This window comes from Acanthochromis polyacanthus, chromosome 18 (genome assembly GCF_021347895.1).
Source record: "Acanthochromis polyacanthus isolate Apoly-LR-REF ecotype Palm Island chromosome 18, KAUST_Apoly_ChrSc, whole genome shotgun sequence".
Classification (NCBI taxonomy): domain Eukaryota; kingdom Metazoa; phylum Chordata; class Actinopteri; family Pomacentridae; genus Acanthochromis; species Acanthochromis polyacanthus.
In genome coordinates, this window is record NC_067130.1 from 29,571,783 (window position 1) to 29,579,412 (window position 7,630).

The window sequence follows — 7,630 nt, forward strand, 5'->3', positions numbered from 1 at the left end:
GTTTTACTGATAAATGCCAACAGCAGCATCTGGAAACTGTTAAACTAGAAGCTGTGCAACCTTTTTTTAAACAGTAGTTGGTTATAATGTGGTTTTTAATGTGACATACCGAGAGTGTTCTTGGTTTGACAGATTTCAGGAGACAAGAGTTTGCCAGAATATCACATTTTAATCACGTAAAGACGGCGAAAACAAAAGATATTAAGAACAGTGTTGGTGTATAGTAATGTGTGGTATGATAAAGGTTGGAGGAAATGCTATTAATTAGATTTTTTTAAGGTGTTATTTCCCAGCCAGTTGAGAAATAGATCTATTTGTTGCATTTTGTACGTTTTACTACTGTTTCTGTAGTCAAAGCATAATTTTTTGTAGGATTTTCTGTTAATATTGCCCATGAATGCAGTTTGTATGCAAGCAAGTCCGTTTTCATCATCATTTAGTCGAAATGTTTGGTTGCCAGAAGTCAGATTTGTAAGCCAAAATTGCTTTACTGGCTCTCCTAACTTGTAACTCAAATATTTAGGAACTAAATATTTAAATGACGTACAGTTTATAGCAACAGTAACTGCCAAGAAGCTCTCACAGCACAGCGCGACTATGAAATACAGTCGAGATCAACAGATAAGATCCACCTCGCTGTGTTAAATCTGTGCTGCTTGAAAGTTTTTATGCATCCAAGCAACCCTTCCTGGTCTGGAAATTCAACAAGCACGGGCGACCTGATGAAAATATGAATGTAAATTTAACTTGGATCCTCTAATTATCACATAATCACAACAGCAGAGTTCATAGAGGCTGTTGATTATTAACGGTTTCCTGCCGAGGTTTTCCATCACACTTCATAATAAACACTTGGCCCGTAGTCGCTGCAGTTAATCGAGGGATTAAAAGACACTTTGTATTCTCTGCAGGCAGCCATTGTAGAGCTTGCTTGCATTGCCTGTCGTTTCTTCCGGAAGAATGGCACTATTAATAGCCGAGGAACAGCGGGAGAAAGGTTAGCAATCCATTGAAACTGTCCTGGACTTCATTATCAAAGGATGGCAAAGCACAGCAAGGGTGGCTGTCGGCTTCCTGCTACAAGCTCAGTCACATTTCCACCGGAGCAGTTCCATTTAGGACAGTAAGAGGCCTCTGGACAGTCAGATTAAATAAGTGTGATACTTCTGGAGTGGGGATTTAAAGGAAGGAATTTGAATACTTGCACTTTAAGAGGGCAGTAAATGTATAGAAAAAATAGATATATATCTGTTGGGAAAAGTTTGAAGTGAAAAGACAAAAACATTCTGATTATTGATTGGGTATTTTGGTTAAATCCCTCTTCCCACATCAACCTGAACACCTGGATGTGTTTCATATTAAAAGCCTGCCAGTAAAGGAGGGCGTTATGCCCTTTGACTGATTGAGATGGAAGCTCTTTAATATATGTTATATTTAATTAATCAACACAGCAAGAATCCATAGATACATTTTTGAGTTAGTATGAACAAGAAATTTTCCTTGGATGTTGACAGCTCTCAGACAACACGATAATAAAACAGAGAAACAAACTACACACCATTTTTAATCACAAAATAAAATAGCCATAGGCACATTCCCATGCCATGATGCTGCCACCACCATGCTGGGAACTGGAGCAGTTCCATTTCGGACATCAGAGTCCTCTGGACAGTCGGATTAAATACTACTTCTTGAGTGGGAATTTAAAGGAAAAATCTGAATATTTGCACTTTTTGAGGGCAGTAAATGTACAGAAAACTATCAGATGATCTGTTGTTGAGAAAAGTCAAAAACATTCTGATTTTTGATTGGATTTTTGGTGAAAATGCCTGTTTCCACATCAAAAGAGCACAAATATCAATGTAAAGATGCTTGTTGAGCAGCTCTGAAAACATTGATAAATCCATCAGCTTCTCCTTTTGAAATCTGAACCCCTTCTGAATATGTTTCACATTAAAAGCCTACCAATAAAGGAGGGCGTTATGCCCCTGACCGGTTGTGTTGGAAGCCCTTTGATATATGTTTTCTTTAATTTATCAACACAGCAAGAATCCATAGATAAACTCTTGGTTTGGGATGAACATTGGAAATTTTCCTTAGATTTTTACAGCTCACAGACAACATGATACTAAAAAGACAAACTAAAAATGTATTTAAAGAAAAAATAAAACAGCCATTGACCCATTGCCATATCATGATGCTGCCACCACCGTGCTTCACAATGGGGACCTAGCCAGAGGCAGCAAGTATTCACAGATAAAGTCTTCGGTTGTTGAGAACAGCAGAAAATTACCTTGGACATTACAGCTCTGTACAACCACAGGCAACATGATTTTAAAAAAAAGAATTCACAGTGAGGCACAGTATAGCGTAGCCATAGAAACATGATGCTGCTACCACCGTGCTTTATAATGGGGACCAAGCCAAGAAGAAAGGGAAACACAAAAGTAAATGAAACTCTATTCTGAAACTAATGATCTCTCATCCAGAAAACAAACCTCAATCTTCTAAGTCCAGTTGATGCTTGTGCCATCTACCACCACTCTTACTTCTATACTGGCCACCTTTCCCACCATGTCACAGGTCACAAATTACATTTATTTAAAACAAAAAACAAAAAAACGCGTGCCCCACACATAACTGTGCTGTTCCATTTGGACTATAAGAACCCTCTGGCCAGTCAGATTAAATTATACTTATAGAGTGGGGATTTAAATGTGAATATTTGTACTTAAAGAGGGCCGTGAATGCACAGAATTGGCTCGTATGTTTTTTCACAGTGCAGGTTTACCACAAGATACAAGTCAGGATTAAGAACATTTTATTAAAGTGTCATTAAAGTGTCAGGATTTAACAAACGGGGTGTAAACTGAGATTCTGAAATGTGTGAGAGTCGTGGTTAATCGCAGCTTCACTTACGGCGACGTAATGTGTATATTCAAGATTGTAAAATATCAAAAAAAAGTGGCACCAACAACCACTTAACCAAAGTGTTGACTTGACGAAGTCCAGAACATTTTCCAGGTTTATGATAACGGAGCCTGAATGGAGGCTGGACGCTGTCGGCTGACTCTCTGACATTTAAACACAGCGACTGTAGAGTTAAACGGTGGAGGTTCAAGCTATAATATAGGACAATACATGCATAATGTTGTTTTATTTCATCACAAGTTGTATTATATTTTCATGACACTATGTGTAAAGGTCAAGACTTATTCTGTATCAAGTCATTAAACTTTTACAACAATATTCTGCTTCACCATCCTCGATTTGCCTGACATTTTTTAGCAATAAATATGGATATTTCCAAACATATTTGTGAACTGCTGACTTGGTTTATCATATACTTTGTGAGATAAAACTGTTTTTAAAATTGCCTGTTGATCCACTTTCAGCAGCAACAAATAATCTATCTATAAAACCCACAAAAAATAGAAATAAAGATATGAAATATGTGTCCACAAAAGTTATTTTCATTTAACTTTTATAACTGGTCGAGCTCAGTCAGTTATGAAAGTTCATTTTTGTAGCAAATATTTCATATTATAAAGTATTCTGTGTTTAGTTTTGTATTGTTGTGACATGCAGCTACATTTGGTTCAGAAAAAATCACTAGCTGATTTCTGCAACATTAATTTCTTTATTAATGTGAGGTCGAAGATGAGACTTTTAAAGATGGCTTCAATTTTTTTTGCATATATTAACTCATCCACAGTCAGAGATTATATATTGTAATATTGCAGATTCTGAATCAATGAAATGATGAGAATTAACAGTGAAAACGTCAGGTTTTTATCTGTAATAGTTCCTCAGATACTGACATTCAAACAGACTCAAATTGAAATGTGAGGAAAAAACTTACTGAAAAAGCTTTCAACCATTTAAATATCCATATGTTCAAATAAAAAAAGTTTTAACTAAATCAGAGATGGTCAAGAAAAGGCCTCTAATGATTTGGGATTAAACAAACCCAAATGTTAATTAATGTTTTGTGAAGATCAGGATGTTATAAACTTTTTTGAGCATGAATGAATCTCCATTGAGCTCTTTCAGCATTTGCTAATAATACTGCATTGTTATATTATTATGTTATTGCAACTTGACCTATGTATTGTCTTTGGGACACAATAAAATACTTCATGTGCCCAAAATGAAAATCCTTAAGAGGGCTTGTAAAAAGGAAAGTAAAAATGTGCACAGTAAAGAGAAAAACCCAGCACAAAGACACACATTTTTCATATTTATGTATGTCCTCCAAAATAGCTGCTGTTGGGTCAAAAGACGTATTTTCAGCCGTCTTAAGACTAAATGATAAACAAGAAACATTTAAAATGATACATTCTGCTGGGAACAAACCACTGTGGCCACGAGAAGCAAAAATTAATCACTCTGGATGCCTCCAGCACCTTTTAAATCTCGCTCATCACTTCCTCATGCGGCTCTGAGCAGAGTCGGTGGTATTTAAGAAGGGATTGTTTTTACATGCTAATGTTTTGGACAGAGACGCCACTCGAGCTGCAGCAGCCAAAGCCTGCAATTGTGTGGAATGGCTGAAACAGCTGACGCAGTGAAAGGAGGTGAACACATGAGGGCTAATTATTGCAGGAAAGGAGTCATCTGCGTTTGGTTTCTGCACATTTTTGTTTGTTCAACGGTGCTCGCTTTGCGCAGTTTACAACAAATGGCGTTCAGCCTCAATGGGGCACCTTTGGGGGGGAAAAAAGAAAGAAAAACATCTGGAAGCCATTTTTGGTGAAGTGATTATTCTGTCTGGGCTGTCAAGATAAAAATCTCTGCATTGTTTTACCAAATTACAACAACAGGATTTCTGATTTATTTATGCCCCTGAGATATTTTATCCAAACCTACAAGTGTTGAGTTGAACAAAACATTGTTCCACATCTAACCCTGGAGCAGCTCTTAGAGTGTTAGTATTCTGAGCTACGTTGGTAATCTTGATTATTTAAAAAAAAAAAAAGATGGACTGTGTGACTTCATTGACAGTGTTGTACGTGCAAACCAATGGATTTACTATTTTGGAGAGAAGTTTGAAGCAAATAGGCCAAACTATTCTGATTGTAGATTGGATTTTCTGGTTAAAATGCCTGTTTCCAAAACTAGAATGCAAAGGGCAACATGGGCATCTAATTATAGACAAAGATGATTATTGTACAGCTCTACAAACATTAATAAATCCATCATCTTCTTCTTTCCAAAGCTGTACACTTCTTGAATTTGTTTCATATTAAGCGTCTAGGCAGCCGTGATGCCCTTTGATGGACTTTGGGTTGGACGATCTTTATTGTACATACTCTTTAATTTATTAGGACGACAAGTATTCACAGATGAAGTTTTGGATTGGTATTGCTTTTATCTAGCTTATTTATTTATTTCATTGTGTGAGTTGGTGTTGATTGTTCTTAATTGTTGCAGTTTTAATGTTTCTTCGGCTGCTCTCTTGGCCAGGCGGCTTCCCTTGAAAAGAGGCTATTATGTCTCAACGGGAATGACCTGGTTAAATACAGGCTAAATAAAAAAACTATAAAGTATTTACAGAGGGAAATTTGCCTTGGATTTTACAGCTCTGTACAACTACAGACAGCACAATAAGGCATAGAATAAAATAGCCATAAAAACATTCCCATACCATGATGCTGCCACCACCGTGCTTCACAATGGGGACCTAGCCAAAAAACAAGTGACAACTGAAAGTAAATGAAACTAAATTGTGAGATTTATGGTCACCTGTCCATCACAGGACACAAAAATTTGTCTTGTAGATGAAAGTCCAGCTGCTGTTTTTTTTTTTGCTCCCAACTACCACTCCCACTGCACAAATTACGTTCCAAATTACCTTCAAATCATAATTTTGCATGCAGTTTAGACTAGGTTGGTTACATTGTTAGAGCTGATGCTCCAGTCATATCCAACTGAGACTTTGAGACTCAAAGTGATGTTTTTTTTACAAAGTCTAACTGCTTCCCCAGTAAAACTGTCCATCCATCCATTTTCTTAGTTATTTTCTGAGTCATGTCATGGTGACAGCAGGTTAAAAGAGTCTGTCTAGAAGTCCCTCTCCCCAGCAAAACTTTTCATCTCCTTATGTAAGATCCTGAGGTGTTCCCTGTCAGATGAGATATGTAATCCCTCCAGCAGGTTCTGAGCTTACCAAAGGAAAATCTCCAAAGGAAGGCCATCCTAATCCAGTACCTGAACCGCCTCAACAGGCTCCTTTATTTGCAAATGAGCAGCGATTCTACTCCAGATGTCTGAGCGCTCCACCATATCTCTAAGGTGAACTGAGCCACCCTACAAAGGAAACTAATTTCAGCTTCATGTATCTGCAGCCTCACCGTTTTGGTCACTACCCAAAGCTCATGACCGTAGATGAGGACTGGAACGTAGATCGACTGATAAATCGATGGTCCAGTACAACAGCTGCATAAACTACAGCTAGTAAATTACTCTTCAAGTTACCCTGTCCATAACTCCTAAACTCCTAAGGCTAAGCTAATTTCTCCAGGACTGTTCGGTCATCCAGAGATACCAAACTATCAACAGTGGACTGTCAAACCTACCGGCTAAGCTGACATGACACTGGTTGGGTTTGTTCTCCGTTAATTTATGGTTTTCTCTGGAGCGTCAGCAGGTGCAACAACCAATCACAGTAGAGTAGAGTGTCCCTCCGACTGATCCGATCTAGCACTGTAGTGTTCACGCTCTCACCATCGCACTCACCCCCGGTTTGATGTCAAATGTACATGTATGTATATCTGTCCAATTACACCCTGGAGAGGAGATAAAAAAAATGCAAGCTAAACTGAATTCAAACATGATTTATGAATGCCGTAGAGTAAATGTATAACCTTTTTCTGAAAGATCAGCCGAAGCTACTTTTTAAGATGATAATATCTCAAATTGTTTGTGGTGATGTTCTTCAGCCCCCAGTTTCTCAAATATAACTTAATGCAGGTTTAAAGTTTCATGTTTTGGGAATAAGCTTCTTAACTTTTTTATTGAACGATATTAAGATAACAAGATAGACTCAAGTCTGTATGCTAAATATTAAAGTTTCTCTCTATTCATTGATTAAGCTGCTAAAAACTCATCTTTACTTTTTTCTGCTCAAATCTCAGTCCTTGTTGCAGCTTGAGCACATCAGCTCACGTCAAGTTTATTATTTAATTCGGCCGAATCCCGGTTGTAGATAATGGGGGATAAATGCAGCAGCTCACAGTGGAAATCTGCAGTCGTTGTAGAGTTTCCCTCTGCTGCAATTTATTGATCCCTGAGGAGCTGCACTTCCGGCCTTCATGCAGAGTGAGGCAGGGGGTCAGTCAGACCACAGAGACTCCACAGTGAGGAGGTCAGCCATTAGACTGGAGGCTGTTGCAGAGAAAAAACACTCGAGACCAGTTATGGACCATAAATCACAAGTGTCCAGTTTGATCAAATCACATTTTAAGACCTCTAAATAGACAATATTCAAAAAAATATGAATGACAATGAAATATAAAAATGAGTTTGTTGAGTTTTATAGCATCTTGATGGTTGGAATGTGTGGCATGAAACATGTTCACAGTCAGTCAGACACAGATTAGTGCAAGAAAGATTTTCATTTTAGGCAACT